The sequence below is a fragment of the Moschus berezovskii genome, chromosome 7, assembly GCF_049115385.1.
Source record: "Moschus berezovskii isolate FMDL1 chromosome 7, NW_MosBer_1.0, whole genome shotgun sequence".
Lineage (NCBI taxonomy): Eukaryota > Metazoa > Chordata > Mammalia > Artiodactyla > Moschidae > Moschus > Moschus berezovskii.
Genome location: NC_142466.1, coordinates 52,869,404 through 52,886,791, shown reverse-complemented (window position 1 = coordinate 52,886,791; position 17,388 = coordinate 52,869,404). Strand labels below are relative to the sequence as shown.

Genomic DNA, 17,388 nt, shown 5'->3' with positions numbered 1-17,388 from the left:
GTTATTGATATTTCTGCCAGCAATCTTGATTCCAGCTTGTGCTTCTTCCAGCCTAGCATTCCTCATGATGTACTCTTTATATAAGTTAAATAAGCAGGGTGAATATATACAACCTTGATGTACTCCTTTTCCTATTTGGAACCAGTCTGTTGTTCCACGTCCAGTTCTAACTGTTGTTTCCCGACCTGCATACAGGTCTCTCAAGAGGCAGGTCAGGTGGTCTGGTATTCCCATCTCTTTCAGAATTTTCCACAGTTTATTGTGATCCACACAGTCAAAGACTTTGGCATAGTCAATAAAGCAGAAATATATGTTCTTCTGGAACTCTCTTGCTGTTTTGATGATACAGCAGATGTTGGCAATTTGATCTCTGGTTCCTCTGCCTTTTCTAAAACCAGCTTGAACATCTGAAAGTTCACGGTTCACGTCTTGCTGAAGCCTGGCTTGGAGAACTTTGAGCATAACTTTACTAGCGTGTGAGATGAGTGCAATTGTGCAGCAGTTTGAGCATTCTTTGGCTTTGCCTTTCTTTGGGATTGGAATGAAAACTGACTTTTCCCAGTCCTGTGGCCACTGCTGAGTTTTCCAAATTTGCTGGCATATAGAGTGCAGCACTTTCACAGCATCATCTTTCAGGATTTGAAACAGTTCAGCTGGAATTCCATCACCTCCACTATCTTTGTTTGTAGTGATGCTTTCTAAGGCCCACTTGACTTCACATTCCAAGATGTCTGGCTAATGTTTACAAATGAACTTTTAAAATAATGTGACAAAATGTAAGATGCATAATTGTTTATAAAATATGATCACATACCTATAAAAACGAAGACCAGGGAAAAATGTTTTAAAAGTAGATGCTAACTATAGTAGCTTTGAGTGGAGAAGCTGTAACAAATTCTTTCAATTCTTGTATTTATCGCATTCTCTATGAGAAGAATATACTGGGTTTCTCTGGTGGCTCAGAGGGTAAAGAACCTGCCTGCCAATGCAGGAGACAAGGTTTTGATCCCTGGGTTGGGAAGACTCCCTGGAGAAAGGAATGGCTGCCTGCTCCAGTATTCTTGCCTGGAGAATTCCACGGTTGTAGGAGCCTGGTGGGCTACAGTCCATGGGGTCACATTTTCTATGAGAAGAATATATTAGCTTATATTTTATAATATATAATAGGACTCATAAACAATCACTGGTATGTCTGGGGCAGGAAGGAAATCTCACAGTATGTGCTTATTATAGATTTCCAGTTTTCTGAGTTTAATGAAATTCAAAACAAACTTTTGAGCCAATGGCGATGGTTTTGCCAGTTCCTTCTAGAACTATTAATAAGAGCCATCAGAAGTTGAGTATATAAAAAAAGTTTGACCAGAAGTTCTCTTGCTTGGTGCTTCAGAGCTATAAGACATCTGATGATTAGTTGGGGCTGAGGAGGAAAAAGCATCTTTTAGAAAAACTAAAACTCTATCAAAATTTCCTAATGGTAATTTTTTGCTTGTTCATTTTCTAAACTACTTGTTCTGAATATAAGAATAATAAATCCTTGTTATAAACATTTTAAGTGTTATAGGTATTTATGATAGAGTGACTAACTCTACTATAGTTTGGTGTATGTTACTCCAAATTTTTATGAATATCTAACACTTAAAAAATAATAATGGGATCATTCTAAACATACTATTTTGCAACTTTGTTAACCATATATAGCGGACAATTTCCCTTGAAAGAATTCATGGGCCCCCTCCTTTGTTTTAATGATTTAAAATGTTCCATTTTTGGTATACTATAAATTATTTAACCAGTTCCCATTTGAGAGACATCTTGGTTACCAAATAATTATTATAAACAATGCTACACTGAGTATGTACATGTCTTTGTATACTTGTACAATGAAAAAATATATGAATTGTATGACTATTTTACAATAAGTATCCATGACAAGTGTTTCTGTGTGATAAATTCCCAGGAATGGAATTTTAGGGTCAAAGCTTATTAGCTAAGCAGGCATTTACAAATATTGTTTATACTCATATTATACAGTAATACTGTATAATGAAAATACCTGTTTTCTTACATTTTTAATAGTTTATTATCAAGTTTTGTTTTAGCCAATCTAATAGGTGTAAAATATTATCATCTTTTGTATTTCTTTAATTATTACAGAAGTTGAACACCTTTTCACCAATCTGTTGGTCACTTGTTTTTCTTCTAGGAATTGGGCATTATTGTCCTTTATATTTTTATGTTTATCTTTTCTTATCGATTTGTGAAAGCTGCTTTTATACCAGGCAAAGTAGCCCTTCATTATGATATTTGCATAATTTTCTAAGGTTTTCTTTTGATGCTTTGTTTTCAATTTTTGATGCAGAAATTCTTTAATTTTAATGTAGTTATATTTATTGGCATGTTCCAATTCTGGGTTTGTGACATGCTTAGAAAGGTCCTTTCCAGTCCAAGATTGTAAATAGTATCCACTGTGTTTTCTTGAAGTATTTTAATCTTTTCATGTTTATTTTTTAAATATGTAGAATTTATTTTGATATGGGGCTTCCCTGGTGGCTCAGATGGTAAATGTGGGAGACCTGGGTTCAATCCCTGGGTCAGGAAGATCCCCTGGAGAAGGAAACAGCAACCCACTCCAATACTCTTGCCTGGAGAATACCATGGATGGAGAAGCCTGGTAGGCTACAGTCCATGGGATAGCAAAGAGTCAGATAAGACTGAGTGAATCCACTTTCACTTTATTTTGATATAAAGAGTGGGATAAGGACTTCCCTGGTGGTCCAATGGTTAAGACGCCACACTTCTACTGCAGGGGAATGCCTTTGGATCCCTGGTCCAGAAACTATGATCCTACAGGCCAAGTGGTGCAAATAGTAGGATGGAGATGCAGTTTATTTTGTCACAAATGGCTAGTCAGCGGACCTAATAACAGTTATTTAAAGAATCCATCTTTCTTCACTAACTTGAAATGCCACATTTATGATGTACTAAATTCTCATATAGACCTTGTGTATCTCTGGGATCCATTTACCTTTGCTCCTGAGCCATAAAGGGGCAATTTATCTTTGAGTAAACGCACTTTTAATAGAAAAACAAAATTGTTCTGGAGTTGAACATCTTTAGACTGTATAGAAAATTTCCTTTTACTAATTTATCTTTCCAGATAAATCATCAGTCTTGGGTAATATGGTCAACATGGCTAAAAAGGTCAAATTTGGTATGATGCCCAAGTCACCTTGGGCCTCACCCACAGTTTCTTACCCCTACTTTGTCAAGTAAGAATCAATACAGTTCATTTCTTATCTCTAAACAGACAGTTCACTGTGGCTAAATAATAGAACCACAAATTGAAAGAACTGTATATAGTGAAGGTTGGTGATATAAATTTAAGCTATGGAACTTGAGTATGACTAATGGGGCTGTTTATATTCATATGCATAGGTGAGAAACTAAGAATCTCCTTTTCCAGCTATTGTACCTAACCCTGTGTGGATTTACACTGAACATATAAAAACAGATACAGTATTTCAGTTTAAGGAAACACTTCTGAATAGGTAGAGTTCAAAGAATCAACGATAGAGATTTGCCACAGTCTTGCCATCGTGTGTCTCCTTTTGTTTCTTCAGTTCCTATAAATGAAGGAAAGGAATGACCCTGTGACCCACCTTCTTAGTACCTCTGACTGAATGCCATGTTATGCCTCTCAATTCCATTGTGTGGGTTTTATGCAGTTATTCACTCCTATGTAGCACCTGTCTCTATGGCCAACTTACCTATTATAGCAGGTACAATGCCTAAGGCCCACAATACTTTAAGGAACCCATAAAGATGTCTTAATTTCTTTTAAAATCAGAGATGAAAAAGAGCTTTTAAGTTCAAGAAAATGTTTTGTTATATAATATTAATATATTCATCTTTGTACAAATATAGTTATAAAATGCATCCTTTACTATTTTTTATGAAGAAAGGGGCAAGCAAAAGTCATAATATAGCCTTATCTGTCTCCTAAAAGATGTCCTGCAAAGGGAATACCAAATATTTTAGATCTTTCATCTCTGCTGTCTTGGAAATTCACAATTAAAGGCTTGTAGAAGTCCTACAATAAATTAAAAAACAAAGCAACAACAAAATGTAAATTTTACTTTAGGTTCTTCAGATTCATGTGATCCTGGAACTTTTTTACTCCCACATAATAACTACTATTTTTCCCTTCCACTGTATAATTCTAAGGGATTTTATTTAGGTCATTCCTGAATGGTCTAGTGGTTTTCCCTACTTTCTTCAATTTAAGTCTAAATTTGGCAATAAGGAGTTCATGATCTGAGCCATAGTCAGCTCCCGGTCTTGTTTTTACTGACTGTATAGAGCTTCTCCATCTTTGGCTGCAAAGAATATAATCAATCTGATTTCTGCATTGACCATCTGGTGATGTCTGTGTGTAGAGTTTTCTCTTGTGTAGTCATGTATAGATGTGAGAGTTGGACCATAAAGAAAGCTGAGTGCCGAAGAATTGATGCTTTTGAACTGTGGTATTGGAGAAGACTCTTGAGAATCTCTTGAACTGCAAGGAGATCCAACCAGTCCATCCTAAAGGAAATCAGTCCTGAATATTCATTGGAAGGACTGATGCTGAAGCTCCAATACTTTGGCCACCTGATGCAAAGAGCTGACTCATTTGAAAAGACCCTGATGTTGGGAAAGATTGAAGGAGGAAGGAGAAGGGGACGACAAAGGATGAGATGGTTGGATGGCATCACTGACTCAATGGACATGAGCTTGAGTAAACCCTGTGAGCTGGTGATGGACAGGAAGGCCTGGCATGCTGCAGTCCATGGGGTTGCAAAGAGTTGGACATGACTGAGCAACTAAACTGAACTGAACTAAATAACTACTATCTTCCCACAGAACTAGTGATCCATAGAAGAATTTGGGAAATACTTAACTTTCTATTACATTAAGATTCAACATTGATCAAGAGAGTCTGTAAATGAAATCTCTCAACTGTATATATATAATATCCATATTCTATGGATCAGTAGATATATATATATATCAGATACCTAAAAGATTACTCTATATTCTATACAAACAGAATTAAAATACCTGATTCTCTTTGAGAGCATGCTAGCAACACAGCCTATATATTCACTTGGCAAGAGAATTTTATTGTTGCATGTTTTAGATCTATGCTACACAGCTCACTGAGACCCATTTCAATTCAGTTTTCTTGATAGTCTTGCAGTAGCATGAGGATGAAAATAATTCCCAAATGGCAGGAAAGGGTGAAAAGCTGCTTTCCTAAATTCCAGAACATGTTATTCCTTAACCCATCAGACCTTATTAAGAGTGACTTAAAATCTGTCAGCTCTCAAAAGGTTTCTCCAGTAACAGATTTCTTGGTTCCATCTCAGTTCCTGCAGTTCCCATAACCACAGCCTATTCAATTTAGCAGTGCTCAGCTGCATGAATGCTGAAATTAAAATGTGCTTTCAAAATTCAATCCACAGCAAAACTGACCTAACTTAGAAGCATCTCCACAGTTAGATTTAATAAAAAGATATGAGATTGAGATGGAAGGCAGAAAAAGGATAAATTTCTCTGAGAAATAAAAGTAGAAAGGGTTTGTTTGGTTTTTTTTTAATGTTGACTAATGTCCTTTTTTAAGAGTCAGTTTTCTGTTTGACAGAAAAAGTCAGAGACTTTTAAGTCCTTTTTTCAGCTTTCAGAACGTTTGTTCATTAGGGAGATGATCTCAATTATTTTTCTGGAAGCAGACACAATGGTCGGCCCATAGGTGCTTTAAAAATACATGTATTTCTCATCTTGGAGAAACTCACAAGGTTTTGGGTTTATTATAGTATTTTTTTAAAATTAGGAAACAAAATTTCTTTTAAGGAAAAAAAGTCCTGCTCATTTAATGACAGACCTGACTTCTAGAGAATTTATTTAATTCCCTAAACACATAGTATTTAGCAAAACAAAGTGATAATAACAACAAAAAAAAACTTTGCCAGGTTCTCCTTTGCACCTCTTTTTATCACAGCCAGTACAACCCCTGAAATGATATGTTTATCGATCTGTCTGCCCTTTTTAAGGTACAAAAGTCCCCAAGGGTAGAGAGATTGTGATATTTGACTTGGTCTCACAGATGCCTACCACAGTGACCAGCATATGCAGCTTGAGGAATGAAAATGCAGTATTTAGTGACTTTTTGATAGTATAACCTACTGAAAATTGTCAGTATGGCCATAATTGTTAGTTATAGTGTTATTTGTTGTTTAGTTGCTCAGTTATGTCTATTTTGTCACTCCATGGACTGTAGCCTGTCAGGCTCCTCTGTCCATGAGATTTTCTGCGCAAGATTACTGGGGCGGGTTGCCATTTCCTCCTCCAGGGGATGTTCCTGACCCAGGGATAGAACCCACATCTCCTGAATCTCCTACATTGCAGGCAGATTCTTTACTGCTGAGCCACCAGGAAAGCCCTTATATTGTTAACTACTCATCGTGAATATGAAGGGGAGGAGAGAGTGGGAGGGAGAGAGAAAGGGAGAAAACATTACCCCTCCTGGCTGGCAAAGGGCATGAAGTTCTGATAAAACTGCTGACACTGGTTTTGTCTACTGTTAAAGCCTTACCTGAACTCTTTATTTTTGAGTCAATAGAGAGACCTACAGCCACATTTTTAGTAACCTTATTTTTTCAAATTGTTAAGGCCATGTGAATTCTAATAAAAATAGTAACGAAGGAAAAGGAAATTATTTTAAAGGCAAATCACTTCAATAGTCTTCTTGAACAACCCAACTGTAGTCACTGGAATGAGAGTAAAGCAACCAGCCAACAAATATTTGATGAGTACTTCCTAGATACTTTATTAATATGTTAGGTGTTTGGTAGAAGGAACACAAAGGGAATATAACTGACATTTAGTCACTAAAATCCTTAAGTGTTCAGGAACTAATTGGGGAGGTGATACATCAAACCCAGAACAAAATACCTAACAGAAAAATAGGACTAAAACAGTGATTTTTAAATTACACTTTCATGTGTCAGTGTTATTGTAAAAGCAGTACTGAGGGGATCTCCTGCCTGAAATGAATAATGGTTGCCTATTTCTTAAACTTATCAGAATTTTCTCAATCTTATTATTAAAATTAGTAAAGTGGCAAAAAGATATGAATTTATAGCAAACACATATTAAGAGAAAATTTTTCTGAAATTGCTGAGCACTTAATTTCCCAACTTCTTATTTGTAAGTAAATACACTCCTGGCTGCAATGTTATATTTTGTCTAGAACACATGGTCATATTTTCTTTCAGTAAAATTGTTCCCAGTGTGGATGATGAATTAAATATATCAATATCTTATGCTGCTCCAACCAGATGACCATAGTATTCAACTGTCTTACTACTGAAATAACATGGGAAACAACCAAGTACATAAGCAGATGTTAAACAGAATGAGCAAACAATTTGATCAATTTTTGTCTACTTATATCCTGACATTTCAAAGATGCCATAAGGCTCCCAGTGCTTCAAACAAACGCTCAGACAGTAAGGTACATTAATGATAGCAACATAGTCTGAAAACATTTTCTTCAAGTATGTGGTATTTGAAATAAGCCTGAAGGATAAATCAAATTTGGAAAAATGCTTTAGAAATGCAAAGTGACCCAACAGTTATTTTGGGACATCACTAGGCATCTGGTGGTAATGTTAATTTTTACAACCACATTTTTAGTAACCTTATTTTTTCAAATTGTTAAGGTCATGTGTATAGTATAAAATTTTTTAAACTACTACAACATAGAAGGAGGAAAAGAACTGTACTACTCAAGAGGACTACTGCCAACATTTTGATGTACATTTTTTTCTCTATGCACTTTAAAAGTTATGATCAACTCTCTACCTAATGTTGTATCCTGATTTTTAAAAACTATGATGAGAACATAAGTTGTATTTCTTCCATATTATTAAAAAAATCTATGGATATAACATTTTTAATGGCTGCATTATATAATACTGTAAAGACATATTCATCTATGTACTAATTCCCTTATTATGGTACAGTTGGGTTAAATTTTCTTGTTTTCCTCTAGAATAAGCCTGAGATGAACAAGATAGTTGTTTTCCTTTGCTTCTGTCCATTTCCCCCTCATTGTAGTAGTATTTAGGTCTTTTTCTATTATTAACCACGTGGTTTGGGGAGAACTGACCCAGCTACAGGGCTGGGAGCCTTGCTGCTAGCCATGGAGGTTGGTTCAGGAATGGGCACATAACCATTTAAACAAGACAATATGATCCCATGACACTCCTCGTTCAGAAACTTCATTTTCAGTGCTAGAATTACTATGTGTGGAACCAGAATATCTTCCAGTGCATCAGATACACAGTACAAAATTCGGGTAGGAACCATTCAAGGGCACAGTGAATGTGATTCAAGGAAGAGAGAAAGGGAACCTGACCTATTTGAGGAATAGAAAAGACAAGGATCTGGCTGTAGCCAGGACAGAATGTATACCTAGAGGAAAAACTGGTGAAATAAGAATCGACATGTAAAAGATTCATGGAAGTTTAGGAGATACACATTTCATAATTGTTTATTTCATCCATATACTTAAAATTATGTGACAAAAGTAACTATACAGTAGATTGGAAAGGTTGCTAGATTATCAAATGCTAACAAAGCTGAAATCCTCAAGAAAAACCTCACTACCCGAAGGTTGCTGATTATTTGTTCTACACACAGACTCAGCTCATAAGACTTAAACTCAAGGCCTGAGATAGAATGCAGTTGATAAGGACTTGAAATCCAGGAAAAGAATCTACCATTACCAAAGTAAATGTTGCTTGAGCCTTGCAAGAAAAGCTATGACAAACCTAGACAGCATATTAAACAGCAGAGACATCACTTTGCCAACAAAGGTCCATATAATGAAAGCTATGGTTTTTCCAGTAGTCATATACAGATGTGAGAGCTGGACCATAAAGAAGCCTGAGAGCTGAAGACTTCACGCTTTCAAATTGTAGTGCTAGATAAAACTCTTGAGAGTGCCTGGGGCTACAAGGAGATCAAACCAGTCAATCCTAAAGGAAATCAACCCTGATATTCATTGGAAGGACTGATGCTGAAGCTCCAATACTTTGGCCACCTGATGGGAACAGCCGACTCAATGTAAAAGACCTGATGCTGTGAAAGGGCAGGAGAAAAGGCGGCAGCAGAGGATGAGATGGTTGGATGGCATCACCAACTCAATGGACATGAATTTGAGCAAACTCTGGGAGACAGTGAAGGACAGGGAAGCCTGGTGTGCTGTAGTCCATGGGGTTACAAAGAGTCGGACAGGACTTAGTGAGTGAACAACAACAAATTATCTAAAGAGACATGTCCAGTTTGGGCTGTCCAGAATCATGACAGAGGATGAAAGACATGGTCATACTCTTTTAAAACGTGAATGAATTTAGTGAATCCTAGAATCTTCAGGTCTTTGCTGACAAAAAGAAACCTAAATGAGTAACAGTTCATGGATTCGTGCCCTCTTACCAGTGACAGACAGTGTTTGTGCCACTAAGATATCCTTGTAAGTACAGAGCAGGATGATGGAGTTTGGGAACATGGAGATCACACTAAAGAAAATTATGAAATTATCTATAAGCCAGTGGGAGACAAACTTGGCTTGCTTATAACAGGAGGCTCTAGACTGGCATGCACAGACTTCAAATCCACATGCAATCCTGGACAAGGCCTAATTTAAACCCAAGTCACTTGGCACAATGTCTATAGTATTGTACCTGCTACAATGGTTGGGAGGGTGCCAGTGTTTTATATACTGGCTTCTGAAACCTTGAAGTGCAGTTCTGACCCTTGTTAAAATTAGGAGGGTACAAATATTTGAAATGGCTTATAAGAATACCTCTAATAAAATAGAAAATACCAATAAAGCAGGCACAGGAAAACTATAGATAGAATAGAAAAACAAGACCAAAGGAAGAGCTATGACATAGATAAGAATGCCATATGAATTTACCCATTTCCTACAATGACCTCCAAATTAGGCTTGAGTTTCCTGTCAGCCAGGGCACAAAGAGTAACTTGAGCACTTCAGACAACGTTTGTGCTCACCAAAAGAAAACAGGCATCTCTGTATTTTTGTGGAAGGTTCAGGGGAGGAGAAGGGAAGGAGTTTCCAAGATGTGACTATTTGGTAAGCGGTTAGTTTGGAGGTCTCTTAGCTACTATTACAACAATGATTACTTTCTTTTATATGGCACTTAATACTTTGCACAGTCATTTCACACACTTTCTTTAATCTGCACAAAAATCCTGTGATGCAAGATTGAGGAAAAGATATTACATTATTAAAGCAATAATGTATCTCTTATTCATGCATCAAGGAACTTTGCCTCTATGTAAGCACAACAGAAACGTAGAAAATAAGCATAACAAACCAAATGACACCAAGTGTATGCACAGAAAAAGCCTCTTACTCAACCTGAAATTCTAACAAGATTAGTTCATTTCTTTCCTAAAACACAGCAGATTAAGTAACAAAGTAGGCACTACTACAGAAAGACAGCAAAACTAGTATGAATGGCAGCAGAGGCAATAACTAAAAACAAACAGAACAGTCCGTGTATAAACTGAAAACCCTACATACTTACCAAACACACAGGCATGGATGTCTCGACCCTCCATGAAACACTTCTTCACATAGTTCCCTCATCCATTTTTAAGGAACTAAAATGTGATCGTGATCATTCACTCCCAACTCTTAGAGTCTTGCAGTGACCTTCCAAGGCACACAGAATAAAATCCTTATTCAAAAAGGCCCCCAAGGTTCTGGCTGCAACTGCCCACCTCTCATTCCTTCTCACTTCAGGCGCACCTGGGTGGGCTTCTGCACATTTCCTTCTGTCTATCTGGAAGTGCCTCTCCTGAGAACCTGAAAGGTCATTTCCCTGTAGAGCCTTACCCAATCTTGTAGTTCATATTAAGTTTCCTTGTAAATCCTCAGCACCTTTGCATTTGAGAACAGATCACAGTTGCACTTTTCATCTGATTGTTTTAATACCTGTTTCCTCCATTGTTCTGTGAGCTCTGGGAGAACAAGGACCTTGTCTGGCATAAATATCAAATAGTTGCTGGGGCAAAAAATGAATATGTAAGATTGCAAGATGAATAGATATATCTTCCTAGTATGTGCTGTGCGGTGCCAAGTGGCTTCAATCTTATCCGACTCTGTGCAACCCTATGTGCTGTAGCCTCCCTGGTTCCTCTGTCCATAGGATTCCCCAGGCAAGAATACTGGAGTGGGTTGCCATGCCCTTCCGGGGATCTTCCCAACCCAGGGATCGAACCCAGGTCTCCTGCATTGCAGGTGGATTCTTCACCACTTAACCACCAGGGAAGCCCCCTTCCTAGTACATAATATTTCAATTTTACTAAAAGATCTTTTGAGGGGGGGAGAGAAGCCATTTTTTAATTTTATTAAAGCGAAAAAGAGATTTATGGAATAGAACGGAAATGTGAATTTTAAAGCTAAAACACAAGACTTTGATAATGCGTTTCTGGAGGCATTCGGCTTAATATGGAAACACAGTGTGATAAAAAGAACCCTTTCCCAAGAAATCTGGATAACCAGAGCTTATCTTCATTTTACCAGATAAGAACATATGTATGAAGATGGCTTTGCAAAACTATAAGGCTTTCTGCAAATATCATTTCTTATTATTACTGAGTAGTCTGTAAAAAAGGAAATGATTTCACTCATATTACACTGCCAATTACAGGTGAGGCCGGCGCCAGAACCCAGGTCTCCTGAGGCCTGTCCATCCCACTGCTTTTCAATAACGCACAGCACCTGCCACCTGGTCCCTGCCGCCAAGGTCCCCGCCTTACTCCTTCCCAGGCATATCTGGGGCTGATGCCCTAAGCCAGGCTCAACTGCACTCCCGGCATCATAATCCAGAGGCTTTCTTCTCTTCCAGCAGGACTGGGCAGTTCCCCTCAAGGGCTGCACACGCGGTCAGCGCCGCTCCGGCCCGAACCCGAGCGGCTCACTCCCTAGCGGCGAAAACGCAGGCCTGCAGCCCGCTCCAGACGTACCGGCAACCCTCTTTTCTTAGGGAGCCTTGTGTGCCTGTCAGGCAGTGCAGTACCGGCATCATTTTAGGGGCCCGAGGAGCGGGAAAGCTCGGCAGTAACTCAGTTAAGGGAACACCCCTCAGGAGCCGACGCGGCGGCCGGGAGTCGAGGTCCGCAGCGCGGCCTGTTTCTGGCCGCAGCTGCTGCTGAGGAAACCGGGGACCCGCTGGGCTTCCACCGAAGAGGGTGGAGATCCCTGTCAGTCCCCTCGGGGAGGCAGCCGCACTGCCCACTCCGTGCGGCGACCCGCAAGCCGTAGGGATGTCCCGGGAGCAGCCCGCGCACGCCAGAACGCGCCTGCCCGAGCTGAGGCGCGGCAGCCAGCGAAAGGCTGTAGAGCCCCTCATGCCCACCAGCGCTTGGGCTCGGGCGCTTCAGAGGCTGTGCGTGGAGGACGCCGCCCGGCTGCTGCGTGCGCGCGCCGCGCGAGCGCGCGGGTGGGCGTGGGAGGCAAGGGCGCGCCTAGCTCGCGGCGCGCGCGCGCGCTCCCTCCCGGTGCCCTCCCTCGCCAGCCCCGGCGCGCGTCACGAGGGGCGGGAGACTGGGAAGAAGGGGGTGGGGCCGCAGGACCGGAGGGGCCTGAGCGGCTGCTGCGAAGCCCCAGCCAGAGCTGGGCGAGGGCGGCTGCGGTAGCGGTGGCGGCGGCGGGAGAAGATGGTGGCGCTGGAGGTAGGAGCGGCTGGAGAGGAGCTTTATTCCCAGACTTGGCACCACCGCTGTCGTTAGCGCCTCCTGCTCCTGCGGGCCCGCGGACCCAGCTGTCAGGCAAGGTACCACCTCCAGGGAGGGCTGGATGAATGGGGGGTCCCCGGCGCTGGTGCTGCCCCCGACGGGGCCCCCGTCCTCGCCGAAGGGCGCCCCCGGGCGCCTGCAAGGAACAATAGTGCGGATGAGAGGGGACAGCCGGCGACATCCAGGGAGGCAATGCCTAGAGCCATCGAGCTAACGGGGCCGGGGAAGGGGGCGTTGAGGTTACGGACGCCTGGTGTCCTGTGCGCGCTGACATGCCGTGCTTTCGGGGCAGCGGTGAGTCTGATGACAGTCTTGGCAGGAGTACGTGTGTGTGTGTGTGTGTGTGTAAAAGGTAGAGTCGAAGGGATGGGGGTGGCGGACCGAAGGTGTTGGGGGATGACATTTCCAGGAATCCCCGCTAGGATCCCTCAGCTCTCGGCTGACTCTCCGGGAGAAAGAGTGTGGTGATGACAACGGTGAAGTGAGCAGGATGCACTTGGTGTGTGAGTGTGGAGGGAGGCAGGGGCGTGGGTGCGGATTTGTAAAATCCCATGTGTGTGAATCTATGTGTGTATGTGTACTCGTGTGACTGCAAACTGCTCTCCAAACCCAGAGAGCTGCGGGTGCCCTGACTTGCTGTCACCCGCTGACTGTGGGACAGTGTTATTTCTTCCCTGAAACTCTGTTCTCAGTCTCTCTTCTGCTCCCGCCTGGGGATGGCCGGCTGTAGGGGTTCTCACTTCCCTTCGTTTCCCCTCATTTCCCCCTTTTTTTTCACATGTCGTTTGAGATGGGGATGTGGAAGTGTGCGTGTGGCTTTGGGCACATGGCAGGGAAACAGCATAATGGTTACTGTTCCTGGGCTTGCTGGCATTCAGGTTTTGAAGGGAGCTTCCATCCTGTGACACTTCCCCTTTTCTCAGCTCCTAGTCTGTAAGGGTCTTAGATGCCCTGACTCTGCAGTTTCTATTGTTTTTCTCTTGTCTGACCTGAAGGAGAAGGGTCTTTAATGGCCACATCCTTCTCTCTGTCCCCACAACTTTGAATGTCAACTAAACCTTCTCCGTCCACATTTAAACACTGGAAATCTTATGGTTGAAGAATATGGTCTTTATGTTGGATCTTGTAGAATGAACTCTGAAGGTATGTATGAGAGATGAGGGGGTAGTATTTTAAAAGAAAAAAAAATCTGAGAAACTGGTCCCCTGCCCACCCCTTGGTCAGCATCACAAGCAGGGCATTTTCCTTAGGAAAAGGGATACTTTATTTCTAATGCTAGTGGCATCCACTCTTCCAGCTTTCACAATGGCTAGGTGGTACCATGTATTATTGGGGAACTGAAATCCCCCAAGGTTCATAGTGATGGGGTCCCAGGTTAGTGAGTCTGTTTTCCTAGCCAATGTAGCCTGCAAGTAGAAAATCTGGAGAATGTCAGGCTGGCAATAAGTCACCCAGTGGGAGCCAGGACACAGAATTGCATCCAGGGTCTATAGCTGTTTAATTGTCTCTGCGTGATAAAGATCTGCTTATGTGGGGTTGGGTAGAGAGAGACAAGGAAGGGAGATATTGTATTCATATGTGCGTCCACTGCAGACTCCCCAGCTCCTGTTTTTCTCCTGCAGTGTTTATAAGAATGATACACCTTTACACTTTATATCTTGATACTTCTTTATTAAATTGTTGTGGAACTAGATTAACCTGCTTAGAACATATTTGAGTCATAACACCTTAAATTCTACTGCATTGCTGTCAGAATCCAAACTGGCTGCCCCGGTCCTCTTGAAAAGCCTGTAGCAGTCATAACTGCACAAGTAGGTATACAACATGTTGGCATCAGATGTTTCTTTCTCTTTAAAAAATTTTTTGTTTTGTTTTGCAGAGGTTGCATTGAAAATAATAGAACCAGGGCTGTCCACATACGCTTTTTGTCTTCCCATTTGTCTTTTCTTAATTAATGATGATCTGTAGACCAGGTTTTCTTGGAGCTGTGAACATTAAAATAAATTTCCTCATGTCCTTCAAGTCAAGCCTTCTAAAATTTTAATGTGAGGTTGTTGGAGCGCATCCAAAGTTTTACGATAGATTTATAAAAATGAATTTGGAATCTTAGTTCTTAACTCTCTTGTTAGTTCTGCCAATTTCTTTCTGAGAAAAGTACTTTGGAACGTAAAAGGCATTCTAAGAGATTTTTGCTGTTTTTTCTAAAGAAAAGTTTATATGTGCAAGTAAAATCCAGATATATAAATGTCTTACCATAAAGTTTAAGAATATTAGGAATTATCAAGGTATATAAACTGTTTAGAAAAAGAATAATTATACAATAGCACAACTGATGACTCAGGAATTAGTGATTTCCTTTCTAACCTGTGATAATTTTTAAAATGCAACGCCTGGCTTTCTAAAGATTGCACTATTAAGGTTAATGATACAGCTTGAATCCTGTAATTCAGTCTGTAAACAGTTGTACCTTTTGCTGTAGCCTGAAGCAAGTCATTTGTTTTGCATGGAGGCATTTTCTTTCTTAAAGGAGCATTAATTCTGTTCCTTTCCACTATTGGGTCTCTTAAAGATGTTTGATTTTTAGAAGATTTGGGAATAAAAGACATCTGAAAACTGACCTGTGGGGCCAAAAGGAATAAACTATGGTACCGTAGGCAAGGTTGGACTTATATCCTATAAAGAAAAAGTAATTGTTAAAATTGAGAGACTTTCAAGCACTAAAATCCAGAGTTAACTCTTTAGGTTACAGTCATTAATTTACAAATATTTGTAAGTTGCCTGCAACATCTTAGGCAGTGTATACCTGTGAATAGAGTTTGAGAAATGTTATGATGGCTGGAGATTTGAAAAATAAGGAGACCTAGATCCTGCCCAGAGGAAGTTCATGGCCAGGAAGGAGAGACAGGTCTTGCATGTAAGGATGGTGGAAAGTGCTGAAGTGCTGAAAAAACTATATGCCCGTAGAGCTGTAGGAGTTCACATGATACAACAATGACTTCAGAAGGAAGAATCAAGAAAGATTTGGAAGAAAGAGCTTTTGAGCTGAGATTTACGTAGGTGGGTTTTGGACTGGCAGGGAAGGAAAGGCATATTGGGGGGAGGAACAGCATAGCAAAGGCCTGGTGGTGGGAAGTGTGTGCCCATTCAGGGAATAGAATGAAAGTGAAGTTGCTCAGTCGTGTCCGACTCTTTGTGACCAGGCTCCTGCGAATGGTGTGCTTAAAATTCTTTCTCAATTAAACGGTGGGGGGTGGAGGGGGGGAAGAAAGTCGTGTGCTGAAGCATAGGAGATGCCCAGAGATGAAGTGAGAGATAAGAAAGAGACAGTCATTCAAGGTTGTGGAGCAACTTTTATGTGGATTTTATTCAGTTACTGCCAGGGAGCCTTGGAAGGTTTTTGAGGATGAAGGTTGACAGAACTATAACTGAGATTCACAGTGACAATCGTGAATTGTGTTGGATGGAATGAAATGAGGAAAGGACGGCAGTAGGAAGACAAGATAAACTCTGTTGTTAAATTAAGGGTCAGAGGAAATGAGAGAGTGGGAGTGAAGGGAGAGAGCAAACTCAAGAGACAGGGTACAGGAATAATCTGAACACTGATCAGGGAGATCAAAGGTCATTGTCAGGCTCAGCTGTGAGAATGATTGGGTCATTGTCAAGAAAGCTTCAGAGGAGGATGAGGAAACTTCTTTATAAAGACGTTTCATTTTGAGCCTGACAGCTTTGTCCAAATGAAGGGACTCCAGTACAGGTATAGGTTTTGGAGAGAGGTTAGAGCAACAAAGAGAGATTTGTAAGTCATTTATTTAGGAGCAGTTTTAATGTCTCAGGGGGGCTTCCCTGGTGGCTCAGAGGTTAAAACGTCTGTCTGTAATGAAGGAGAACCCGGTTTGATCCCTGGTCGAGAAGATGTCCTGGAGAAGGAAATGGCAACCCAGTCCAGTATTCTTGCCTGGAGAATCCCAGGGACAGAGGAGCCTGGTAGGCTATAGTCCACAGAGTCAGACACGACTGAGCGACTTCACTCACTCACTCAATGTCTCAGGAATGACCGATAAAGAGAGTGGAGCAAGAAGAGGCTAAGGGTAGGATCCTTGGAAGACGCCTGGGTTGGAGGGGAAAAGAGAAAAAAGAGGTTATGAGCATTAAACAAGGGGCGGTTGGAGGAATGCGGTGGCAGTAGTGTGGTGTCATGGAAGCTGGGGAAGGTGAGGGAGTACCACCCTTCTTACATCACGCCCCAAGGGGGTGGAGGTGCGGGGAAGGAAGAGCCGTTGGGTTTGACTTCTCTTTCCTTGATTATCCTGAGGCAGGTGGAAGTGCATCCAGGCTGTGAGGGATTGAATAGGGGAGGGTGATGCATGTGGAAAGCAGCGAGGACAGACTTCCTTTTTAATAAGTAGGATGAAGGAGAGAGAGAAAGTTTGCTCCATCAAAGGTAGGGCATGGTATAGGGAAAGTAATGTCTTAGTATAGGGACATCTGAACCTACTTTATAAGTGGAGGAGAAGAAAC

At 41.2% G+C, this 17,388-nt stretch overlaps 1 protein-coding gene across 2 annotated transcripts in view; it reads left to right on the top strand.

Moving 5' to 3' along the window:
* The first annotated feature begins 12,776 nt into the window (after window positions 1-12,776).
* APBA1 (amyloid beta precursor protein binding family A member 1) overlaps window positions 12,777-17,388 on the top strand; it is a 248,520-nt gene continuing 243,908 nt past the window's right edge. For both annotated transcript variants that reach the window (XM_088837928.1, XM_055428364.2), the window contains exon 1: window positions 12,777-12,908. The gene's annotated coding sequence lies outside the window, so the exon portion shown is untranslated. The remainder of the gene's footprint in view (window positions 12,909-17,388) is intronic.